At 33.5% G+C, this 13739-nt stretch overlaps 1 long non-coding RNA gene and 1 other non-coding gene across 2 annotated transcripts in view; one reads left to right on the top strand and one right to left on the bottom strand.

Annotated features, from left to right (window-relative positions):
* LOC138920371 (uncharacterized) overlaps positions 1 to 13739 on the bottom strand; it is a 125783-nt gene that overhangs the window by 29167 nt on the left and 82877 nt on the right. The gene's annotated exons all lie outside the window — the stretch shown is intronic.
* LOC111770250 (U6 spliceosomal RNA) lies at positions 223 to 329 on the top strand. The gene has a single exon (XR_002803411.2). It is a non-coding gene; the product is annotated as a U6 spliceosomal RNA (small nuclear RNA).

Genomic DNA, 13739 nt, shown 5'->3' with positions numbered 1-13739 from the left:
CATAAATAACCTAATTTTACACCTCCAGGAAAAACAACAAACTAGAACAAAAAGAACAAATTAAGTCCAAAGTTACAAAAATGAAGGAAATAATAAAGATTAGATCTGAAATAAATCAAATAGAACTAGAATGACAATAGAAAAGATCAATGAAAGTAAGAGTTTTTTGAGAAGATAAAATTGACAAAACTTTAGCTAGATCAACCAAGAAAAAACGTCAGAGTCCTCACTTGATCAGCACATAGACTAAAACTGGAATGATAAAGAAAAGTTTAGTATAGCCGCTGCACAAGGATGACACACAAATTCATGATGTATTACATATTAAAGAGAAGAAGAAAAAAGAAAGAAGACGCCAATAAACAAAATCAGGAATGAAAGATTTTACAATTGCCGCCACAGACATTAAAAAATCATGAGGCAACTATGAAAATTTACACCAACAAACTATATAAGTTAGAAGAAATGGATAGTCTGAATCATGAATAGAAAATCTTAACAGATCAATAAGAAATAAGGAGACTGAATCAGTAATCATGACCTCCCAACAATGAAAAGCTCAGGACTGGAAGGTTTCATTTGTGACTTCCAGTAATTATTTTAAAAAGAATTAAGACCAATCCTTATTAAACTCTTCCAAACAAATTGAAGAAGAAGGAACACTTTCAAACTCATTCTATGAGGCCAGCATTACCCACTACCAAAGCCACAAAAGAGACTACTAGAAAAGAGAACTAGATGCCAAGTCCCTGACAGATAAAGATGCAAAAATACACAAGAAAATAACTAGCAAACTGAATTCAGCAGAATTTTAAAAAGATCATATAGCATGATCTAATGGGATTTATTCCTGAGAGGTAAAGATGGTTCAATGTAATGAACCTGACAGATCAATGTAAGTCCCTGACAGATAAAGATGCAAAAATACACAAGAAAATAACTAGCAAACTGAATTCAGCAGAATTTTAAGAAGATCATATAGCATGATCTAATGGGATTTATACCTGAGAGGTAAAGATGGTTCAGAAATCAATTAAAGTGGTACACCACATTAACAGGAAGAAGGATAAATAGCATAAGATCATCTCAATAGATGCATAAAAAGTATTTTACAAAATTCAACATCTTTTCATAATAAATACTCTCAAGAAACTTGTTATAGAAGGAGTTTACTTCAACATGATAAAAGCCCAGAGCTAACATCATACTCAATGGTGAAAAACTGAAAGTCTTTCCCTCCAAAATCAGGAACAAGGCAAGAATGCCCACTCTCAGCAATTTCATTTGACACAGTACTAGAATTCTTAGTCAAAGAGATTTGGCAATAAAAAGCGTCCAACTTCGAAAGGAAAAAGTAAAGTTACCTCTCTTTGCCAATGACATGGTATAGAAAACCCTAAAGACACTACAAAAAATACTCTTAGGATTGACAAAGTGCCTTAGAGTGAAAATACCAGCCTTGGAGCTAAGAATAATCATGTGGAAATCTATCCACACATCACAGCACCTCAGTTATACTTCATTACAGTGTTATCAGGTTCCATATGTTAATTTAAACCCAAAGTTATTCGTAAGTGTGCCACACACAAAATGACAGCAGAAACAAGTGACCCATAAAATATTGTTGAAGAGTATGTTAGATGGACCACGGAAATTTATTGTTCTCTCCTAATAGAGGATATTTTACATGTTCTAAAGTGAATCAAAATACCAAAAAATATCAAAATATTACTCTAGAGTTAGTTTTCAAATCATTGGGAATGGGAGCCTATTTCTAAAACTCAGAAGATAATATTACAATTTTCTGTAAACTAAATTATATATAATTTGTAATCAAAATGTGTGTCTTACCCAAAGCTACCTCACTGTAACGTTTTAAGAACATGTTGTGATTATATGTAATAACTATCATGGAAGAATCATCAGAGATTATCTGTATATATGAATTACAAAACAGCTACTTGTTTATTAAACACAATTCTTCTGATAATTCATGTTTGATATCCATAAATATAGGCACTATAGAGCTCTATAAATTGACCCAAAGTTTGTTCTGGCCCAATATTCAGAAAACCGAAAAAGAATGAAAGCAAGCTAAATCAGAAATTTCTGAGTAAAGAATAATTTAACTAATATTTAATTTAATATCCTTTAATTAGAGCTGATTGGCTCTATTTCATTTTTTTCCAGAAAATGCTTACAAAGATATTTTTCAGACTGTGTTCCGATTTGTGCTGAATTTGCTGTTAATCCCAAATAGCACTGTTATCTTTGAGATCTCTCTCCCTGGTTAAATAATAAGTGAGCTGCTGTCCGTTAATCTAAGTAGAATGTAACTTTGAAGTTTCCATCTTGGGGAAAAGATTTACCCAATAATGTAGATTTGAGTAGACGGTTATGCATTTTCAATTGAAAAGTGAATAATCATTACATTCACATTTCTGATGTCAGGGCGAATAAATTGGCACTGTTGACCTTCAAGGTGTGAACAGAAAAGATTCTTCAGATAGTAAAATGGAAAAAAAAAAAAAACCCCTAGCTACGGGTGCCTCAACTTTATTGTGAGGAAATCGTAATAATAGAATGGAACATATACAATATACATGATTATTGATTTTGAAAGTATCCCCTTTAGAACAGCCTGTGGGGTGATTTTCTAATCCAATTAAAAAATGGAAATGTAACTGGAAAATGTACTAACAAAATTAGCCTCTCTTAACAGAAATATATGAAATATATGAACAGAAATATATGAACAGAAACAAATATATTGACTGTTCCTGAGGCTATTTTATATGTGACTTACTGATCAATGAAATATTTCTTGGAAACAAGACAATTTTAGAAACAGAGGGCAGAAAGGAAACCTGGAGGTTGTCTTGTCTACCTGAACTCCCTAGAAGCCGAGCCTTATGTCAAGCAGAAAGGAAGTATTCCGAGTGAAGAAACCTGGCTTTGCCTTATTAAACTGTTACTGCTCATGTGGACAAATGTCTGCGCAAAAGTCAATGACAAACGTGCAACCATTTATCTGGAACGTATGCTCTTCCACACCTAATAGTTTAATTACTTTTAAATACATTTCTTAATTTTATGGGTCATTTTAGCCTGTAAACATATATTGTAAAGGGCTTAACTTGTCTTTTAAGGTAAAGCCAAAATTTGTAAGCTACAGGGTTAATATTTGAACTTAACATCTCGGTCAACGTTAGCAACTAAATTATAAATAGGTAATTGCACCCAATCATCTTCCCAAATGAGAAAGCTGTGACTCAGCAGTATTAGCCAAATCATTCTCACAACTCTTTCTGTTTCCTATTAACTCCAACTCAACTTCCAGGATTATATAAAAATCTCCTTCCCTGACATGTGATTTCTGTGCTAGACTTGCTCAAGGTCAGCATTTCCTCATTACTTTATCCTATTTGTAGGCCCACCAACCTGTATCTCATATCAGATTATTACACATCTATTAATTGCACTCTGAGAACTCTAGGTGTTTCTACATAGTCGTATGTTGCCCTGGGCATAACAGAGTCTAATTATTATTTGAGATCCTTTCTAATGATATTTTTGTATGATTTTTTGGGACATGTATACATATTAAAATAAATTTTATAATAAAAGTAATATGGGTTAAATTATAACATTCAAATGGATCAGAAGGCTATAGAGTGAAAATAGACCCCTCCCAGCATCCAAGCTTCTTCCTCAGTCTCCAGAAATAATCACTATTAACCGTATCTAATATGTTTTACTAAAAATGGTCTACATATACATAGGTGTAAGTGTGGTTGTACTATCATGAAACTTTCTTTTTCACTTAACAATATATATTGGAAAGCTTTTCCTCTGTTAGGACATATTACTTGATCTCATATTTGAATAGTTAAAAATAATTCTATCATATAGATGTGAGATTTCATTTGAAGCTGTATCCTACTGGTAGACATTGATGTTTTAGTTTGTATACAATGGCAAGCAATTCTGCATAGCACTCCTTCATACTGATTCTGCCTTCTACAACCTTGTGATTATACAAGATATCTTCCTACAAATGGAACTGTTTAATCAGAAGTAATGTGAATTTGTTTTATAACATATTTGCAAATAGCCTTCAAAAACTGCAACAATTTGGGGCCAGCATGGTGGTGTAGTGGTTAAGTTTGCGTGCTCTGCTTTGGTGGCCTGAAGTTCATAGGTTTGAATCCCAGGCATGGACCTACACACTGCTCATCAAGCCATGCTGATTGTGTACCTGGGTGGTATCCCACATACAGAATGGGGGAATATTGGCACAGATGTTAGCTCAGGGACAATCTTCCTCAAGCAAAAAGAGGATTGACAACAGATGGTAGCTCAGGGACAATCTTCCTCACCAAAAAAAAAAAAGAGGCAACAATTTACAAAAATATCAATAGTATGTGACAACTGTTTTCCCAGAATCTTGACAAGCTTATTATTAATCATTTTAATATTTGACAATTTAATTGGTAATTAATATAGTAATAAATAATATATATATTATATATATATAAATATATGTGAAGCCCAAAATATTTTCATATGTATAACATCTATTTTTATTTCTTTCTCTGTGAATTCTCAGTTCATTTCTCTTTACCCTCTTTTTCTTCTTATCTTTTCCCTTAATTATTTTAGAGATATTAAAGAAGGTATTTATTTGTTTTCTATGAATTTTACAACCCAATATTTTTACTTGGTATTATCTATTATTAATCTAACCTTATATTTCTTGAATTAATTCCATCTGATAATGTAGAATGATTTTTATAATAGTTTTCAAATACTTTATGATATCTGCATCACAATTCATAGTAAAATTGACTTTTATCTTGTTTATTTTTATTTTTTTGTTGTGCTAGATGGAACTCTCCACACGGATGCAGTAAAAATCAAAGCTAAAGCAGAGAAGATGTGATTCAGAACACAATAAACATCTGAAACAGCAAAACCCTTACCGTTGAGATCATTTGTGCCCCATTATGTCTACTCTGTGACTGAATTTTCAGTGTGCTACTACAACTGGTCCTGTGTCTGTAACTGATTTCATTGGTTGACTGATCTTCGTTATCTCCCTACCCCACAACCCTTTCTAGGTTCCCCCTCATTTCTAGTCAATTCTTCAGCTAGTCTAGGGTGCTGACCTGATACAGTGATCCAGACTTTCATCCCAAAAGGGTCTGAGACTTTGTTTTTCTTGATCTTTGACAGGTAGTGGTTCCATCAAGTACATTCAAGAGTGTCACAGAGCATGAAAACACCAAAAGATTTCCTAGTGAAACCTGAGTTCTAGGCATACTTATAGGTCCTTTTATGCAACACCATACCAAGCTCCTCATAACAATATGAATTTATTACCCATGCCAGTATTATAACTCATTTCTCTACTTTCTAACATACCAGCTTACAATACTCAAAGTGACCAGCAAAAAGTCATTACTTTAAGTTCAGTGTAATCGTTATCATATTCCTTGGAGGAAGGGTTCTGCCTAGAAAGCAGGACATTTAATCCATCAGAACTTAGAGTACCAAGGATGGAAAGCACATATTTAAGAGGACAGTCAGTGTGAGTGACAGGGAGGCCAATTCTACTTTCATTCCACCCTCCCCCCGACAAACATACCTATTGAAGTTAAAACATTATACATCTACACTTGACTAAGTATATTTACTACAATTCTGAGACACAGTCCCAATCTCTCAAGGTTTTTTCCCTGAGGTGACAATTTAGCTGAGCCTTCAATTGGCCACTCCATCACTCTCTTAGTCTGGTTGCTTCTAGTGATGTTATATGGTAGGAATAGTCATCCATAGCCATGTGCCAATTATGGCACTACCTTTGCCATTAAATAAGCACCTTGATCTGAGACAATATTATGTGACCTTCTATGTCAATAAATGTAATTTTCTATCAGCTCTTTAGACATGGTTGTTGGCAAGGACACTGCAGACAAGAAAGGCAAACCCAGACTTGGATTAGTTGTCAGCGCTGGTGAGTACAAATCACTGCCTTTGCCAAGGTGGAAGGGATATAATTGAATTAAATTGAAACCAAGTAACTCTGATCATCTGGAAGGAGGGTACAAATGGAGAATTTGTATAAATCTCTTCCAGTGCAGATACCATATATGGCAAAGCAGCTGGAAATACCACTTGACTAAGTTAGCCATGCTCCATCTTTGATCTTTTTATTTTTTTCAGGGAGGGATGACAAACAGGTGAAATAAAAGGATTATAATGGAGACCACAAGCCTCTGCATCCTTTAAAGTCATGGATTGCATTTAAAATTTCAACAGTTTCCCTCACGATGAAACATTATTTATGATTTACTAACTTGGCAGGGAGAGATGGGGAACAGTTCTGGGAGCTTGAACTTGGCCTTTTCTGACATCATCTTTGTACATCTCAGGTCAGGAAACCACTGTGAGGACTCTTCCACCAGCTCAATATGTCCTTCTAATTATGCACTAAAGGCAAAGTAAATAAGCAAAAACTGGGCCTGTGTACCTATTGTATCCAATGTGAGATGTTTGTGCCGGAACTCCCTGTATTATCTCATCCCATAGACTCCCTCTAACAAGGAGGCCATGATAGCAATTCAGGACATCCCGTATCAGTGCTAGTGAGACTGCATATAACAGACTTAAAATATCTGGTATTCCTCTTTTCCCAAGGGTCTCCTTTGAGAAAGGACCCAAGGGCATTGCAATGTTCTTCCTCACGGAACTCAGCCCCCACTGAACCAGTGTGCTTTGGATCTGATAACAGAGTTGGATTTAAAAAGTGAATGAAAGATTGCAATTGTTCCCCTGTTGCAGCTGGCTCAGCCTTCTTTTCACCACCTCTATTCTTTTAATTTTTTAATCAAACAAATGAAGCAACATCCTAGATGACAGCCTATCTTGCCTGTGGCTCTTGAGTCTATTAACCCTGCTCTTTGTGCTCCTAAATAACCCTTGATTTACTTGGCTAATTTCCAATAAAAATTTAAAATTGAACTCCCCAATTTTGCCTCTTCTATTTTCTCACCCACTCTAGCACAAAATATTTCATCATGTAATCCTTTTAGGTACTTAGGAAAGGATTCACTTGAAGGCCTCAAATAAACACACAACAAATTTGTCAGCACATCTTACCTGCTTCCAATTTTCTGCAGTTTTATTCTAACCTAAAGTTTACACTATTCTGCTTGAAGATAAGGCTCATACTACTGCTTCACAATGATATTCAGATAAAGCATTCGACTAAAAAAGTATAAAATTTCATTTGGAACAGCAAATAGTCATTTAAAGTATATTCATATTTTACTCTTGTAGATAATATGTAGAGTAATCCAATTCAGAACTGAGAGAATTTAGATGAAATTGTTTGTTTCTTAAATATCCAAGTGACAAATCATTTTAAATACACAATTATGATAAATCACCATATATACAATTATGATGGCAAGTAGTTAATTTAAAACACTTAGTTTTTAAAGTAAATTATCCCTTTAGTAGAATATATTAGTGTGTGGCATAGATATTTAAGTAATTCTCTTTACATATTAGGTTCATATCCATTCTTTTTTTTTGCCTTATTTTAATAATGCTTCTTTTATTTCCCACTTCTTTAGCAAGTTCCTTCCATATGTTCACTCCCTATGATTAATAAAAAGTCATAGAAAAATATAAAACTCTGGCTTAAGTTGAATATCTTTTACATTCTAGGCTAGAAACACATTCTAGATTAAGCACAACTGCTTGAGTTTTAATGTATACTTAGAGAAATATGGTCCACTTATTTAATATTATCTACTGAGAATGAAAACTTCTGCTGGAGGTCTTCAGCTACATGAAAGGTATCAAAGTTCCCACGTTTAGTGTAATCAGTCATCACTTCCTGCAAGCTGAGGAAGCCATACAGAGCCCCTCCAGCCATTGAAAAAAATTCATTGTTCACACTGTATCAGTATATCAAAAATATACTGATTGTGATTTTATTTCAGTTCTTAAAAGAACCTGTGGGATGTCTTCTGCATTATCCTCTGGCCTTAGGCAACTGTTGTCTGTTTTACTTTCTTATATATTTAAAACAGAAAACTAAGAGACAGCCAAGTGAGGCAGAGTATATTTTTTCATATCAGATGTTTCTTAGAAGTATGCAATGTGCAAGGAATCATCTGTAACACTTTACTTAATCTTAAGTATCAAGCTGCAGCCTACTTTTTTCTCTAATACCCTTAAAACCATATGGTTGTTTCTGTTTTCGGTGTCATTTCGGTTGGGTGGCCAATACTTAGGCACAACATAAGACATTTTCATTGATTCTTAAAAGGTCTTTATTCACACTTGAGCTAAAGCAGCTGGTGGAGGGTTAGAGAGCACTCGAGTCACCAAATCTCTGGATATTGCTTTCTGCTGCACCATCTGTGTCCCGTTAAATATTCCTGATTTTTGCCAAGTTTGGGCCAATTTATATGTTAAATCAGTTACTGAAATCAGGATCCAAGAAGCTTCAGGGACAAAAAAATGATATTAAACTGCACAACTCTTATACATTAATCATTAGTATTGGAATGGAAAGTTCAAGTACCGCCACTCAAAAGAGCTCGTGATAAATCAGGCTCCCTGAATTTCGGAGGATTGAGAATGTGAACGTTTTTTCAGAAGCATTCACCCCAGAGGTAGGTACCCCATCCTAATCTTTTAAGATAGTGACTGAATTTTGCATGGGATGCTACAGAGCAGCTGCAGACTCAATTCTGTTCACAAATGCTTTTTAATCTTCTAGGCACCATAGCCTAGTACGACTTAACACAGTGGCTAATTACTTTGGTAGCCTAACAATTTTACTGTCTTGTACCTGACAACAGCTTCGAGTGACATAGATTAGCCAGTATGTAACTTCTCACTTTAAGAAGTATAACATTCTAAATTGTCACATGGATCAAGAGCTCAAATTAGGAAGGTTACTGGCCTGCCTTTGAGATATTGATTTTCAACAGTGAACAAGACTGCCTTGTTATTTCAAAATTAAAAGGAAGTCTTAGGATATAAAAGTCAAATTACATTACATTTTTAGATGCCTTTGATTAAACTATATCTAAAGTTTCACTGAGACCAATAGCTAAGAATGGAAAACATGAAGATTTGAGTCTGGAAATTTTAGAGAGTTAATAAAAGAAAGAAGAAAGACCAATGGATGGTTAAGAAATAACAGGAGAAAAAAAGCATGTAAACACATTTCTCCCAAATATTTAGCAAATCTATATAACATTGAAACAATACTTAATCTAATTTGCTAAATGAAATTTGTTTAATGGAAGATCAACATATTCTAATATGACTAACAAGACTGATAACAACTAATACTTGCCGATTATCTTCTAGGTGTCCATGCTCTGCCAAACATATTGATTCATTATCTTATCCAGTCCATGCAAATCATACAAGTATATATATTGTAAGTATACATTTAAAACCATATAAGTCATTTCAATGTCTTATACACAGGAGGTAGCAAGGAAATATTTATATTATTTATTTATTTTTTGGTGAGGAAGATTGGCCCTGAGCTAACATCTGTCATCAATCTCCCTCTTTTTGCTTGAGGAAGATTGCTGCTGAGCTGACATCTGTGCCAGCCTTCCTCTATTTTGTATGTGGGATGCTGCCACAGCATGGCTTGATGAGCGGTGTGTAGGTCCATGCCCAGGATCTGAACCTGCAAACCTTGGGCCACCAAAGCAGAGCATGCAAACTTTACCAGTACACCACTGGGCCAGTCCCAGAAATATTTATTGACATCAAAGCCACTTTCAGTTCACTGAATGCCAAAAATGTCTGTTAAATCATATACAAATGTCTTAATCATGGGTTCAACAATTGCCTCACATTTTCTAATTAAGACTACAACCTCTGACACCCCATATTATAAAGGACCAAGACTACATCTTATTTTTTCTTTGTGTTGCCTTGAAATGAATAATAACATATTCTGCGAAGAGATAGTATCCAGTACATTGCCCACATGAAAACAAAGATAAAAACGATGGCCTACTGCCAAAATATCAAAGCAAATTGGCAAAGCATATCTTTAGAATTATTTGAAGATCTGCCAAGTTTTCACTGCTTACAGCTAAAACAACAATATTCTCCAAGATTAAACGTTTACTTTTGTTTGCCACAAGTAAAGCTAGGAATCACTTAGTTCTATTGGGATGTTCAGGCATAAGTGTCATGATTGCCAAGATTCACATAGTACTACCAAGTACTAGGAATTCTGGGAAACAGGGAGATTGTGTTAAGCCAAACCCAAATAAGCCAAAAAGATTGGGTTTTTACATTTTTTTTTAATTCCAGAAAGAGAAACATACATATTTATTACAGGAAGTTATTGTAACTTCAAAAAATCAATATGGTCTAAAAGTTCCTAGGAACACTGTAAATAATGTTAAAATTTGTAAATTTTACCAAGTTTTTATAATTCCTCCAGGCTAGAATACTAAACTATAATGTAAAATTTTAAAAAACATGAAGTATTCCACATGTGATTTTTATTTAAAAGTAGAATTTTCCCAATTTCTTTGACTGATAAGAAGGATAGCGAAGGTGGAGAGTAATGAATATTTTTCACTAAAGCCTCAAGTATAGAATTACCCAAATAGTTTTCTATAAGGCAATCACAGTCAGTAGTCAGTATGCCCTTCAAGCAGGAAGGCAAGATCTAAATGGATGACAATAATTCATCAGTAAAAGTCACCCCTCTGAACCAAGGTGGGTGTATCAAAGCTTATAGTATGGTGTGATGATTATTTTCCATAATATATCCTAGTATCATTTCACACTTTAATAAGGATTCATGAAGTACTCTCTATGAAAATCATATCAAAATTTCAAACACTAGAAATTTACAGTTTGATATTATACTATTGAAGGATAATTAATGGACAATGTCTATAATATTCACTGATGTTAGATGAATACAAAGGGACTTTCAGTTTGGCTCTATGTCATTATATAGGCAGCCACTAGACAATATGAAAAGATAATCAATGCCATTAATACTTTACAACCTATGTTTATGAACCTATGTTTCTATATATTAGTTATAAAAATTTAGATAAGTAACACAAAATTTATTCCATTTTATCCAGCTATGGTTTTCAAAATCTAGACATTGAAATCCAGGCCAATAACGGAAACGTGTTAGGTAAGCTTTGTTCACGTACACATATATATTATATAACTGATCCAAAATTAAAACACGTTTGAATATTTGAACTGAAAAAAAAGGTTACGTATAAAAAGTCAAACTTCCTTTTCCCTCTTCACCTTCTAACTATTCCTTTCTTTTTCTCTATTCTCCTAGCTGGCTTTTTTTAAAAAAAAAAATTCTCTCTGCTTATTTCTTCCCTCTCACTTCCTATATTCTATCTCCAAAGGCTAAGTTACATTACTTAAAATATAAAACTTGGAATAACTCTCCAAATAGTCTATATCTAAAAAAGGGCTCAAAATGGCCTATATTCTGATCATTAAGATAACAAATTTAATGAGATTTCCATAGAGCTTTTTATTTATATGTCAGTATATCAATATTCATCACAATCTTTTTGGATTTATCTATCTCATGTCATTTTGAACATAACTTTAGAATATCATTTTGATGTTTTAAGACTCTCATTGTTGTCTTAAAATTACAGAATAAGTCTTCAACGATTTTGAAAAAAAATGATTGCTAATATTTAAAATGTTCTCTAAAAATAGGAATAAATATTGAGATTTAAGTAAAATGAAACATTGACAGAATGGTTGATAATCTTTTGCATAACTTAAAAATGTAGAATTTGAGAAAATTTGACTAAGTCTAGGATTATGATTTTTTCTGTATTACATGAAATTTGGAGTATTTATCAAGGAAAATAATTTTGATCAATATTACAATATTTAAGGCATTGCTTTCTTTGCTGTTTTTGTGTAGAATTAACTTTTAGAAAAAGGAAAACATGTCACAACTATTGTGGATGTAAAATTCCCAAAAATAATGGTCACATTGTCCCAAAAGGACATTGTGATACAGAGAAGTGAATTGATCAGTGCCATAATTTAATACTAATATCTGGGTATTATGAATCATCATTTCTTAAAGAGATAAAAATAATTCTTTGGAATCACAAGATCTAACAGTAGGAGAAAATTGGCACATCTACATAGTAATTTCCACATCGGTTATAGATACTGACAAAGGTGGTAAGGTGTAATAGATTTGTTTAATATTGACTTTTTAGATTCACAAGAAAAAGAAGCTAATAGCTCAAAATAAAACTTTAGGCCACTTCAAAACCAATGCCTTTCCTAAAATAACCAACTTAGAGAAGAACAATAAATTGATGTTCTCCATTCTACATTACTTTGAAGTAAGTAATCTTCACCTTGATTTAAATAAATGAACATAAGTGTTTAGGAATATAGATTGATGTTTACTTTTCCATAGTGGTTAATATTCTCACTAATATCTGAAACACAGCAAAGCTGATAATGATAAGAGTTTGTTTCAAAAGATAAATTATTAAAGATCTCTTGGTCTGAAGTAATGGCTAGCCTTTCTGCTAAAACATGGTGCAAATTTTAAGTAAATTAACTTCTATGCAATTTAAATCGGAGCAAGCTTACCATTTTTTAATAATAAAACTTTCTGTTTTGTTAAAACAATTTCAGAGCAAAGAAGTATTTTGAAGAAATAAAGGCAAGTTCATTATTTCCAGGGTATTCAAAAATACTGTCATGTTTTGCATTTAGCAAAACCAACACATAAAATATTTCCAATCACATTCATACTTCTAAACATCACCAAGATTAAAATTAAAATGAAAGTTTCATGACTCAACTACTGAAGAAGTTCAGACATCTAAAGAGTGTTACTCAAACAAACAAGCAAACAAAGTACACTTTTCCTAAATATAAACCCACATGAGCCTTGAAAATGCTTTTTTTTTAAGGTATGCTTTTTGGTAAGCAAGATTGGCCCTGAGCTAACATTTGTTGCCAATCTTCCTCTTTCTTTTTTTTTTTCCTCCCAAATGCCCCAGTACACAGTTATTCATCCTGGTTGTAAGTCCTTCTAGTTCTTCTTTGTGGGATGTCACCACAACACGCCCTGGAGTGGTGTGGAGGTCCATGCCCAGGATCTGAACTGGCAAACCCTGGGCCACCAAAGCAGAGCTCATCAACTTAAACACCATGCCACCAGGCCGTCCTCTAAAATGCTTTTTAAATTTTTCTAAAGACGCATAATATGTCCTTGCAAATAAGGTAAATGAACACCTAATAAAAAGAGAGGAAGAATATTTTAGGATGCATAATGTAAACTTATATTGTACCAAGTGGAGTATTGGAAAGAAAGATGAAGAATAAAATGTGACTCACAGGTCTCTCTTCAGCATAGTTAGAAGGAAAATGTGAACATTACCTGAGTTAGGTAAAACTGGATAAAAGCAGTTTTTCCTGAAAGAACATTAGTATGATTAATACGAGGAAATGAAAATTTAGATGCAAAATGTGGAAGTGGCATTTGGATAAGAGATACAGATTTAAGAGAAATCAGAGTGTCTGAAGGCAATGTAGTGATGTGGAAAGAATTAAAGAAAAAGTTTCAAAAGGATGAGTTTTTAGTTATTGCCTTTTCTTATATTTCTTTCTTCCAAATTTGCCTTATGAAGTGGCAGCAACCC

This window comes from Equus caballus, chromosome 23 (assembly GCF_041296265.1).
Source record: "Equus caballus isolate H_3958 breed thoroughbred chromosome 23, TB-T2T, whole genome shotgun sequence".
In the NCBI taxonomy this organism is placed as follows: Eukaryota; Metazoa; Chordata; class Mammalia; order Perissodactyla; family Equidae; genus Equus; species Equus caballus.
The sequence above is the reverse complement of the archived record's forward strand: the minus strand, read 5'-3'. Positions and strand labels throughout refer to the sequence as shown.